Source organism: Megalobrama amblycephala, linkage group LG3, assembly GCF_018812025.1.
Source record: "Megalobrama amblycephala isolate DHTTF-2021 linkage group LG3, ASM1881202v1, whole genome shotgun sequence".
Taxonomy (NCBI): domain Eukaryota; kingdom Metazoa; phylum Chordata; class Actinopteri; order Cypriniformes; family Xenocyprididae; genus Megalobrama; species Megalobrama amblycephala.
Genome location: NC_063046.1, coordinates 27,346,443 through 27,359,879, shown reverse-complemented (window position 1 = coordinate 27,359,879; position 13,437 = coordinate 27,346,443).

Below are 13,437 nucleotides of genomic sequence, written 5' to 3'. Positions count from 1 at the left end.
ATGAAGATGTTAAGAAATAAATAACAATTGTCCATAATCATTAAAATATTACCACTTCTGGACACCTTTTAAAGGACAGTCAACCCAAAAATGAAAAATAATGTCATCATGACATTTACTCATCCTCATGTCGTTCCAAACCTGTATGACTGACTTCCTTCTGGAACACAAAAGAAGATATTTTGAAGAATGTTGACAACCAATAAATACAATGAAAGTTTATGGGAACTGAAATTGTTTGGTTATCAATATTCTCCAAAATATCATCTTTTGTGTTCTAGAAGAAAGAAATACATAGGTTTTGGAATGGCATGAGGGTGAGTAAATGATGACAGAATCCAACAACAAAAAAAACTTTTATATTCATATGTGCCTTCCTCATTTCTCTTTCAGTCTCTCTAGACGCTTCAGAAGCCGGATGTTATGACAGATCAAATGAATCCCAGATGAAGCGTGGCAGAGATTAAGCAGCAAGTCTGGGTGGAATAGTGGCATAAAATAATGAAAATGTTAAAGTGGCTCCTTTAAATTGACTCATCAGGCGAGACATCCTTATGGCCTCCCCTGACACAACATGAAGTTATGTGGTTGAAATGTTCTAATCCATCCTTTGAGACTCAGGATTAAGCTCAAGGGCCAATTTTATCCTCTTTCACAGAATTTCTGACAATACATTGCTGTGTGAATGCTTGTTGATGTGTTGCATTTTGCTTATATATTTTTTCTCCTCTCTCTTATTTTTGCCTCCTTTTAGATGTAAATACAGAGTAGCTCATCTTCATTTGCTGTTGGACTTAGATTTTGATTTAACCTTTAGAGCTCACCATTTTAAGAATAAAGCCTTCAATTGTTTCCATTGCTGGGATTTATCATTGCAGCAGGAAGGCTTTTACTGAGAAACGCAAATCTCAACAATTACTAAAATATTGGTACCACTTTACAATAAGGTTCATTAGTTAACCTTAGTTAACTACATTAGTTAACATGAATTAATAATGAACTGCACTTCTTATTAATCTTTGTTAATGTTATTTTCAACCTTTACTAATACATTTTTAAAATCAAGAGTTGTATTTGTTAACATTAATTAATGCACTGTAACATGAACAAACTATGAACCGCTGGATTTTTATTTATTTATTTATTTATTTGCTTATGATTAGTTCACGTTAGTTAATACATTAACTAATGTTAAAAAATGAACTATTGTAAAGTGTCACCAAAATATTGCTTACAGAATTATAGTTGGGACTGGAATTTTTATTTAGGTTTTTTTGGGTGCTATAGAATCAACACTCTTCTATCCCTTCCAACCAAACCAAAAAAAAAAAAAAATCTGTTGAGAAAACACAAGAACAAAACAAGTACTTGAAGATTTAAATTGCTAATGAAAACAGCTCATTATTTGAATAACCATTGTTGCTGCTGGAGAATGCTCAAGTTATCATTTGCAAGTTAATTGGAGACAAAATATTCCAGCAACAATAACACATAAAAGCACATTTAGAAATACAGCAAATGTACTATAAATGTATTATAATGAGTCTGTGCTAAATGATCAGATTTTCCTGCTAAAGTACAAAGGTTCTGAAAAACAACCTGACATATGGGCTCAGTGTTGTTAGCCAACCTGCTGACTGCCAGAGCACCTTGTGGTTGAGCCAACCAATCATGAAACAGCTATACATGGGTGTGTGACAGACATGGCAATGTTTTGAAGATTGCTCATTCATAAAAAAAGGTGCAGTTATAGTGCCTTAAAAAGTACATAAAGTACACTGTTTAAGTCTTTGCTTTTCTACCAAGACTTTAATTTTTTCAAGGTTATTTGTCTTGTGCACAAAAAGTCAGTGGCAACTGTATACTGAAAATGCTTGTAGTGAGGCACTGGTATTCTACAGAAGTGCAATTTAACAACAAGAAAAGGGTGGGAGGAGAGTGAAACACTTAATGTCTTCTTATCATGGAGTTTAGCAATATATTGATTTATCGAATGTACATAACATTCATGAACAGCTTTATCAGCAGCTTGCAAATTAGGCAGTATACCATTGATTATTGAGTCCTGATTTTGTGTTTGTGTGTGCTGGGAGCATATGAATCATGCCACCTCCCACAAACTCTGGTTAATATGTAATATTTGTTCTGAAATGTTCTAGTGGAGTGTTATTTCTGTCATCAGATAACAACAACAACAAACGACACAAAAAAAATTCAAAAAGTAAAAATGTCTTCCAACAAATAAGCACAACATCAGAACATGTCACTTTTAACCTGATATTAAATTATTTTCTAACTTCTGTTTTTTTACATCAGGCATAAATATAATGATTGCAGCAGTTAGAAGATGTTTATGTTGAGATTTAAGACTCTTTGTTATCTCACATTCATCTATGAAGTTTTATCCCTGTCTATACTATTTTCTTGCTATTAACAGAGCCAAGTTGATCTGGGTCATTCAGTCTGACCCTCTGTTGAAATTTCATGTACCATATTTGTAAAACATACTGTTCTACAGCATTGCTGGAGTGAAGGATTAGTTAAAGCTCAACACTCCCTCATCTGGCCAGGACTGGAACTAGGGTTTTAAATGCCCTTTTAAATGCCATGATAACAACGAGAGTGTTTGGAATGGAACAGTAGTGTACAGTTTATTGCATACTGTGCAGTATACACTGTACATTCAAAAAATAGTGAAAAAAGTAAAGCTGTGTAAATTATGGAACCACTACCAGCAGCTATCATGCCGGCACATCATCAGGTGGATGCTGCACATTGATGGTTATTGAGGAGATTCCCCCCTTCCATAAAGCACTTTGAGTATTGAGAAAAGTGCTATGTAAATGTAACTTATTATTATTATTATTATCAAGTGTATCAGACAGTATCCTCAATTTAGTATGTGATACACACAACACTTCTCTTTTTCATATAATAAGATCTAATCTGGCTTTACACAGCTTCTGGGAGAATGCACCAGTGCTTTTATTCATTTGCCTGGGCTTTTTTTTTTTTTTTTTTTTTTTTTTTTTACAATATTCAATGTTATTACAACCTGTGCTAAGGATTTGCCAAAATTTGGCAAAATTGCCAATCAAAGGTTAGTGACATCAAATGCTGTTACTATAAAAATAATGCTGTTCTTCTGCTCTTCATTAAAGGTGCAGTAGGTGATCTGGGAAATGCTAACATAAGCCTGCTAACACTGAAAGCATATGAACCCACCCTCTCTGCAAATCGCCGTCCAAAGCCATGCCAAAGTACGCAAGAAACGAGACTGTTTGTTTGTGGTGCTCCGTGACTGTCTGTCTGTAACTGCATCCCATTTCGGAGGCTGCATCTTCCGAATGTCGCGTTTGAAGGCTGCATATGTCATCAATGATGTCTTTTTTAAAGCTGCAGTCAGTAACTTTTTTTGGTTGAGCAAGTACATAACCAGCCAATGTTCAAAACTATCTCCTTATCTTAGCTCGATTCACAATGGTAAGCTTGTAATAATGTTTTATAATAAGAACGACCTGGTGGATTTCCACAGGAAATTCGAGCATGCAGCAGTTTGTCTTTGTGTCATTACGTCACGTCTGTAAACAGAAAGGAAGGAGTCCCGTCCAGGCTAGTCGGGTTTATCATGTGAGGATGCTGCTTGTAGTGGATCATTTATAGCCTGTTCTCACAGCAGCTGAAATAATTAAACTTATCATTTTGATGGTGAATTGTAATCCAGAAAGATCCAAATGACAATCAGTACAGGTAACGCTAATACACACTAAATACACATAGTCATACAATGCTGATGTTGTTAACATTAACAATTTGAGAACAAAGTACAGTAATAATAATTTGCACGGTTTGGCGTGATCCGTTCTAAGAGATCGTTAGATTTAATCATCATTGGCAGCGTGATTTATCGTAGGCCTAATGCTTTTTTCCTCAATTGGTCAGAACAAAAGTGTCAGAAATGTTACTTGCTTGTTCAGATGATATTTTCCAGTGAAAATTCATATATTGGTCATACTTTCAAGATGTAGAATCTGTGATTCTGAAGAACAGTATCTACACTGGTGTATTGACTGACAGCAAACATTAGATTCATCCACTGAGGAGTCGGGCAGACACACAACACAAGTAACGATAACTATTCCGCATATGACTGCAATCACAGGTTTCAAACAGAGATGGTGACAAAGAGGAAAAATGGCGGACTGCAGCTTTAAGAAAAGTAACCATAATAAAATGGACTGTTATTCCTTGTGAGGTGTAAAATACTGTAATTTCATTCTTTGCTAGTAATCTAACTGTTATTTTTCTTAATAGAGACGACCTTGATTATGCAGTATATACTCTGCATAGCATTAAATGCGCTGATGACGTATGATGTCTGCATGAACAGGGTGCGCGAGGGTATGTAAAAACATTCACTATATTGCCAAAAGGTTTGGGATGCCTGCCTTTATGTGCACATGAGCTTTAATGACATCCCATTCTTAATCTGTAGGGTTTAATATGGAGTTTTAAAAGCTATAACAGCCTCAACTCTTCTGGCAGTGTGTTTATGGAAATTTTTTACCATTCTTCTAGATTTGTGAGGTCAGGCAGTGATGTTGGCGAGAAGCCTGGCTCGCGGTCTCTGCTCTAATTCTTCCCAAAGGTGTTCTATCGGGTTGAGGTCAGGACTCTGTACAGGCCAGTCATGCTCCTCCACACCAAACTTGCTCATCCATGTCTTTATGGACCTTGCTCTGTGCACTGGTCCGCAGTCATGTTGGAACAGGAAGGGGCCATTCCCAAACTGTTCCCACAACGTTGGGAGCATGAAATTCCGTTCCTTTCACTGGAACTAAGGGTCAAGCCCAACCCCTGAAAAACTACCCCACATCATAATCCCCCCTCCACCAAACTTTACACTTGGCACAATGTAGTCAGGCAAGTACTGTTCTCCTGGCAACTGCCAAACCCAGACTCGTCCATGGGATTGCCAGACAGAGAACACGTCTCCACTGCTCTAGAGTCCAGTGGCAGTGTGCTTTACACCTCTGTAGCTATTGACTCCAGAAAGTTGGCGACTTCTGCGCACTGTGCGCCTCAGCATGCGCTGACCCCGCTCTGTGATTTTACGTGGCCTACCACTTTGCGGCTGAGTTGCTGTTGTTCCCAATTGCTTCCACTTTGTTAAGAAATCACTAACAGTTGTCCGTGGAATATTTAGTACTGAGGTCATTTCACGAATGGACTTATTGCATCGCATTAGGCGCTGTGTAGACCGATCGGTACCGCAAGAGTGATTCAAAAGCATAAGGAGTCGAATCTCTCTCGCTGTAATTTGATGTAATACAGCAATAACAACAAGCGTATTATTTAAAGGTGCCCTAGAACGTTCTTTCACAAGATGTAATATAAGTCTAAGGTGTCCCCTGAATGTGTCTGTGAAGTTTCAGCTCAAAATACCCCATAGATTTTTTTAATAAATTTTTTTAACTGCCTATTTTGGGGCATCATTAACTATGCACTGATTCAGGCTGCGGCCCCTTTAAATCTCACACTCTCTGCCCCCCGAGTTCTCAACTATAAAACAGTGCATAAACAAAGTTCACACAGCTAATATAACCCTCAAATGGATCTTTACAAAATGTTCCTCATGCATGCTGCATGCAGGCTTCGGATCATGTGAGTATAGTATTTATTTAGATGTTTAGATTTGATTCTGAATGACTTTGATAGTGCTCCGTGGCTAAAGCTAACATTACACACTGTTGGAGAGATTTATAAAGAATGAAGTTGTGTTTATGCATTATACAGACTGCAAGTGTTTAATAATGAAAATAGTGACACCTCTCTTGTCTCTGTGAATACAGTAAGAAACGATGGTAACTTTAACCACATTTAACAGTACATTAGCAACATGCTAATGAAACATTTAGAAAGACAATTCACAAATATCACTAAAAATATCATGATATCATGGATCATGTCAGTTATTATCGCTCCATCTGCCATTTTTCGCTGTTGTCCTTACTTACTTACCTAGTCTGATGATTCAGCTGTGCAGCTCCAGACGTTAATACTGGCTTGTCTAATGCCTTGAACATGGGCTGGCATATGCAAATATTGGGGTCATACATATTAATGATCCCGACTGTTACGTAACAGTCGGTGTTATGTTGAGATTGGCCTGTTTTTCAGAGGTCTTTTAAACAAATGAGATTTATATAAGAAGGAGGAAGCAATGGAGTTTGAAACTCAATGTATGTCTTTTCCATGTACTGAACTCTTGTTATTCAACTATGCCAAGATAAATTCAATTTTTGATTCTAGGGCACCTTTAATTCGGACTGAATATAATAATTGGATGAATGTTTTATGCCTTCCACAGATTATATATTTATAAAAATACATTTAGGCTGTTTAACATAGGTATTTCTATCAGGATATGAGGAGACTTTCAACCAGAATCACCTATTGCACCTGCATGTTTCTTATTTTAAAGCTAATACCATTTAAAGTAATTCATGATTAGTTCACCTTTTTGCACTTAAAACACTTCAATTATCTTTATAAATAAATGCCACTGCTAAATTATGTATGCTGACCAGAGTCCAAAAAATTAATATTGTTTATTATTTTAATGTCCTGCTGAGCAAACAGGCATGAGTCAGGGACTAGACAGCGATTAGGATTTGGAATCTATTAGCCCGTGTATGAATAATTTGACTCTCAAAAAGATGAGTAAAGCCTAATCTCACAAATGAGCCACACGTGACTTTATGTCTTCTGAACACTCTGTTATAAAAAGCATGTGGAAAACAAAGCTGCTGCATGCATCTTGTGACCTCATTGTGACTTGTTTCTGTGACTCTACAGGGTGTTTATTGGTTTTTGCAATGCTAATTCATTTTAATAAGAAGGAGAGGAAAGGAAAGACTGTTTTGAATTAATGTTGAAAATTTAAATGTGTAAAGTTTTGACTTTATGATGACTGCTCTTGGATTTGATCAAACAATAGCCTTGATGAGGGAGGCAGGACTACAAACATGCCTGGTTATTACATAATAAGAATTGCCCTTAATGCTCTTTTGAAAATCATGGAAAGTGGTGATGGCAAAATTCAATTATACCAAGCTACCAACAGAGAAGATAAAATTATTTAGAAAGTGAAGGTTGGCTGCAGTTCATGTATCAGCCAGAAGGGGGCATGAGCACAAAAGCTTATACCTTGAACAAACCGAGGAGTCCGTGAAAAGGGCAAAATATGTAGGCCTACTATTAAACCTTTTTTTTTTCTTTTCAGTTCATCCATTTTCTTGTCAGTTGAATTTCTTAAGGGGTTATTAAGTAATACATGATTTGGACTTTCAGGCTTCCTCAAATAGAATCTTTCTTTCTCGCTCAAACACAAATGTACAGACCTACAAGCAGCAACAACTGTCCTTTTATGGCCCAACGCTTCTTCAGCAAAGAACAACAGAGATGCTAATTGATAACATTTGAAGATAATTACAGCAATTATTTCTAAAGTTCTCTTGGGAAATAATTGAGGCTTTGTTGTAGAATCACGACCTTTATAGACAATAGAATGGGGCGGGATAGCTATTTACAATGCATTCATATAAATTACTTAAATGCACTAATAGAAAATGACAGTCTTTGAACAGCTTTATATGATTTAAATCATTAGTCTGTTGGATTTACATAAATGAAATAAGAAAGCTGTTTTTATCAACTTCCAGTTACCCAATTAATTTAAGAGCTGAATATGTTGGAAATGTGATTCCACTGTGACTGAGAAACTGAACACCTGTTTAAAATAAAGTAAGACCTTAGGGCTTTCTTCTTTGATGGAGAGTCATAAATATTGAAGAAAAATAGGTAGGCCTACCCTCGCTCAGTCATCTCAGGTAAGTATGCTTCGGACAGCCCCAGCTCATCTGTAAGGGCAAAATATTCATCCAAAACATAGATCTCTATATAAAATGAATCAATAATAAATTGTAAATGTGTTCAGCATGATGTAACAAATATTTTCGGATTTTCTAGAATATTTTAAGTCGTAAAGTGATTACGAAATAATATTAAAATTCAGTGCATGATTCTGACAGGCATGTAGCTTATTATGATACAAAGCGTGGCAGTGGGGGGCTGAGCCCTCCCCAGCTGTGGTGTAAATCTGTGGTGAAAATGGAACTGCAGCACGCTCTATTTGAGAGCCACTGGGGCAGATTTCAGACTGCCATGCTTATTTTCATGTTACCTAATGCAGAGTTCACACTGCACAATTTTAGGCCCTTCACAAGGCAAACAACCAAATGCTATCAAGCAGGTTTTTACTCATGTTCAAGTCACACGAAGCACACATCACATCACACAGGTGCAAATCACATCACGTGACTTAAATACCATCTCCTATGCATAAGAACCAATGAATGCTTGTTATACACATATGCATATTATCCCAATACACCACATTATTACCTCCCCCATTAAAGCCAATACACCACATTATTACCATTATCATCACATTAGTTCAAATTTTACGTCTCTAAAACGCTGTGGTAATTTAATAGTCCGTTTAGAGCGACGCAGACCCACTGAAACCAGGGGTCCTTATGGTTCGAATGGTACCTCAGACTCACATATACCTGCTGATGTTCCAGAAAACCCAGAATCTTGATCATTGGGTTCAGCATATTGAGCAGTCTCTTTTTTATTCTGTGGCATTGGAGACTCTGAGGAAGAACTGTGTGATCTCAGTTGATCACCATGCCACCTATACACAGTGTCCGATATCGGATCACGTACCTTGTACGAAACAGGTCCTGTCTGTTGTGTAATCACTCCAGATAGCCACTTCGGATCTACTCCCACCATACTTCACAGAAAATCAGAATCATCCACAACAAAGGATCTCTCTCTTGCCCGAAAGTCATGTTGATTTTTCTGCAAGTACTGTTTTCTGCTGCGGATGTATCTCTTTAAAAATAAATCTGATGGTGATTGGCCTGTGCAATTAGGAGTTGTGCGATATCACAATAGAAATAAAGATATTTTATCATCAATGCACATTTGTTCATTAGTCAATTTCTTCATACCCATCCTAAATGTCTGGACATATCTTTCTGCTAGTCCATTGGTTGCTGGGTGTTTTGGTGCACTCCTGGTATGCAAAATACCATTCTGCTTCACAAATCTTTGGAATTCATCAGAAGTGAAAGTAGTTGCATTGTCAGTCACTATTTGTTCAGGTAATCCATATGCAGAAAACTGTCTGGTAATTGTAGCTTGAGAAGTAAACTGTGGCATACGAAAAACTTCTAACCACTTAGAATAAGCATCAACAATGATCATGAACATGTTGTTCAGGAAAGGACCAGCGAAATCAACATGCAACCTTTTCTAACACTCACCTGGGAATACCCATGGATGAAGAGGGACAATCTTTGCAATTGCCAGAGTGTAATTTGTGTATTTAACTGTAGTGTGTACAGAGTGTAATTAACTGTAATTTCAGGTAAAGGAATTTGTGACAAGCCATCTGCATTTCCATGACTTTCTGCCTTGCGATAAATGATGTGGTAATCATATGATGACAAAATTATAATTTGAAGAAAAATTATTAAAAAATTATAGGCCACCACCGAATGCAAGCGCCAGCCATCATTGGGAAGTGCTTGTGTTCACCGAACAGGGTCACTAATGGTCTATGATCAGTTATCAATTTGAAGGATCTTCCACAAATATTGATGGAAATTTTCTACTCCGTAAATCACACTCAAAGCTTCTTTCTCAATATCTGAATATTTCTTTTCAGCAGGGGACAAAGTATGTGAAGCTTATGCAATATGCATATGCAAGTCAAAGGCAGTTGTGGATCATAATGTACGAACACTTTGTCACTGGTGAGCAGTTCTTTACACCTGTTGAAAGCACCTTGTTCTTTTTTCCCCCAGCGCCAAACAACTTGTTCTTTCAACAGTCTATACGGTGGTACCAACACTGTGCTCTGATGTGGTACAAAACGTCCATAATAATTTACCAGACCTAAAAAGGCTTGCAGTTCCTTCACATTTGAAGGTGCTGGTGCATCTTGAATAGCTCTCACCTTGTCTTTTGTTGGATACACCCCTTTTTCATCGATCACATGACCCAGGTATTCAATTCGTGTTTGTCCCCACTCACACTTACATTTCTTTACTCTTAGCTCTGAGTCTTGAAGATGCTGTAAGACTTTGCAGAGGTTTGTCAGATGTTCTTGCTCATCTTGGCCTGTGATCAACAAATCGTCCAAATAAACAATCACTTTCAGATCTTTTATTGAAAACTGAAAACTGTTGATGAGCATGTTACTTTTACTTACAAAGCAGTCTGCTTTATCATTGTTATTTATATCATTACAATGTCCATATATTTGCCCTAATGACTATCAACTGCTAGATAATATAGCATACTGTGATCAGGGATGGGCAGTATTTATGATACATGTATTACAAATATGTATTTCAAATACAAAATAGTATTTTGTAATTTGTTTTTGATAGGGTTGATGAAAACGGCTTTGTATTTTGTATCAAAATACTTTAGTGTTTTGTATTTTTGTAGTTTTAAAATACTGTAAAATACTTTGTAAGAAGTCTACATGATGACATCATAAAAATGCAGCCTCTGATTTGTGCCAACTCAGTAGTTTGCCCAGAATTGTTGAGTTCAGAACAGATGTTAAGTTTTGGTGTTCATTTTAGAAGCCAAAGCTTAGTTTACCAATTTACATAATGTTCTTGAAAACTATAATACCAAGCAGCAGCCCCCTATATTTATGATTAACAATCAATTGATTAATTAGTGCTATGAATACAGGTGCCATCAGTTGTCTTCTTATGAATGAATCAGTATTGCTGATGCAAAGTAGGCCCTTCGTTACCAAACACCACGGCTGCGTTCCACTCCAGTTTTAGACACGCACTCGCAAACTTCCCTAAACACTTCCCCTCACGGGAATCCCTGCCGCCATTTTGAAGTGCGTTCCACTTCATGAAGTGGACGAGGGAAGTTTATATGGACAGACCCTCGCTCCCTCGGTCAAAATCGGTCTACTTCATATGTACACTTCAGGCAGCTATATAACCCATAATGCAACGCGATTATGACTAGGGCTGCACGATATATCGCATGAGATTGTCACGCGGATTTCGTCAGTAAAGCCGGTTCCCTGATTACCGCTAAATCGCCATCACCTGCTTTCAAATGGAGCGGCATTTAATAGACAGAGCCGTAGTTCACTGAAAAGCCACGCAATATCGCGTTCATTATCGAAGGCGATTCATCTGCGATATGAACGCGATATTGCGTGGCTTTTCAGTGAACTACGACTCGCGCAGAAATCATGTTCATGGAGATTATTAAAGTTACTGTAGGCTAATATGAAGCAGAGCAGGGCGAGTGATGCTGGAGCTGAACGAGACCACTGGAGAGATTGCTAAAGAGAGACAAGTGTGACACGTCTCGAGAGCAGTCTAGCGCACGTGGGGTAATGCAGTGCTGTTTATCATATTAGATCTGAGTGTTGAAAGTTGTCATAATCCTACTCCGTGTGTTCGCTTGGCGGCTGCTATGAGACAGTTGTTGCACACTGCAGAAAGCTAGATCGATGTTAGTCAAGGTAAAACATGGTGCTTGCAGTAAATCAAGAAAACGAAATTATAATGATTAGTTTTCAGTCGATGAATGAATCCAAATAGTTCCTCATCTGTCTAATAAAATGTTTTTAGACCGATGAGGAATATAAAGCATCTTTGTTTCATGGTTTCTACAAAATAAAACTGGACATTTTTAGGGTATGATGTCATTGATAGGCGACGCGTGGACACAGCCCATGTCCTGGTTAAAGCTGATAAAGAGGATCTTTTCATCGACTGAGAAACCAAAGACTGTTACTGAGTTTTTTAAATGAGTGCATGCGTAAGAACAACCCCCCCTCCTTTCGAGGGAACGCCTCCCAAAACTCGTGCACGAGTATTGGAACACGAGTGTTTACCACCGGCATTCACTGTGTCGTGTTAGTGGATTCATTATGTCGGACTCACTGCAGGTAACTCATAATCTGCAGTTGTTACTCCTGTCTCCGGACAAAAACATCGCATGCGGCGCCTGTGGAGTGTGGAAAGTTGCTGGAGCGCGCAGCCGTGCTCGTCTCTCACAAGGAACGTCATGGCAGTGATTGACAAGCCAGAGGGCCAATCCGCGCACGTCTCTCACAAGGAATATCACGGCAGTGATTGACAAGCCAGATTTTGGATATTTTAATCCAAAAATCCTACTGTACATATTGGCCTTTAACTGGTTGCATATGTCAGATTTATTGATTAACTCGTGCAGAGAAAAGCTGTTGCTATCAAACATTGTTTACTTAATCAACTGAGTCAGTGTAATGGCGAAGGGATAGATCAAATAGGCCAATTGATGGAAGGTTTGCGAAGAAATTTCATGCTCTCTTGTAAAAGTATTTTTTAGTATTTTTAAGATACAAAAATACTGTGGTTTATTTTGATACATGGTGCGGCTGCTGTATTTTGTAGTTTATTTTGATACACTTAAAATTAAGGTATTTGGTACTTTATTTTAAAATACATGATGTATTTTTGCCCAACCCTGACTGTGATGAATATCACAATATGAAAGTAAAATCAATTAGGTCCATGTAATTGATTAAAAATGGAAAGAAGATTGTTTTTCATTTTAATCAACTGAAGTTATTAAAAAAGACTCAATTTAATGTATGTTAGAGGGGTAATTGAAAAATTAATCAAATAAATCAGAAGGGAGTTTCCATTTCAGGAAAGGTTTTGTGAAAATTAATAAGCTTTTAAGATTTTGAACCATTTAATACCAAACTTTTAATCTGAATCAGAAAGAGCTGTATTGCCAAGTATATTTGCACACACAAGGAATTTGTTTTGGTGACAGAAGATGCTACCAGTACACAGAGACAACAACAGTACACAGATATAAAAATAAAGATATGTGAATAAGACGCACAGCACACCTTCAGGGGTCTAGTGGAGTCCAGGGCTGTTTTGGCAGCAAAAGGGGACCAGCACAATATTAGGGAGGTGGTTATAATGTTATGCCTGAAAGGTGTACACAAATAGAATAGAATAGACAGAGAATGGAATAAGAAGATGTAGGATATTGTCAAATAAATAAAATTGATATTGCACATAGTTATTACAGGGGTTTTTTATATGCTTTGGAACTAATTTCACAAGTAAGGTGTACATTTTCACAACTCTTAGTACTAATATCACAAAATGTGCACTTTTTTCAAACATTTCAGCATATTTTCAATTGTTTTAGTACAATACACAAAATCACAGAGTATCCTTTTCACTACACAAAATAATGTTTCATCTAAATGTTTCATTCACAGTAACTGCCTTTCATAATGCTATT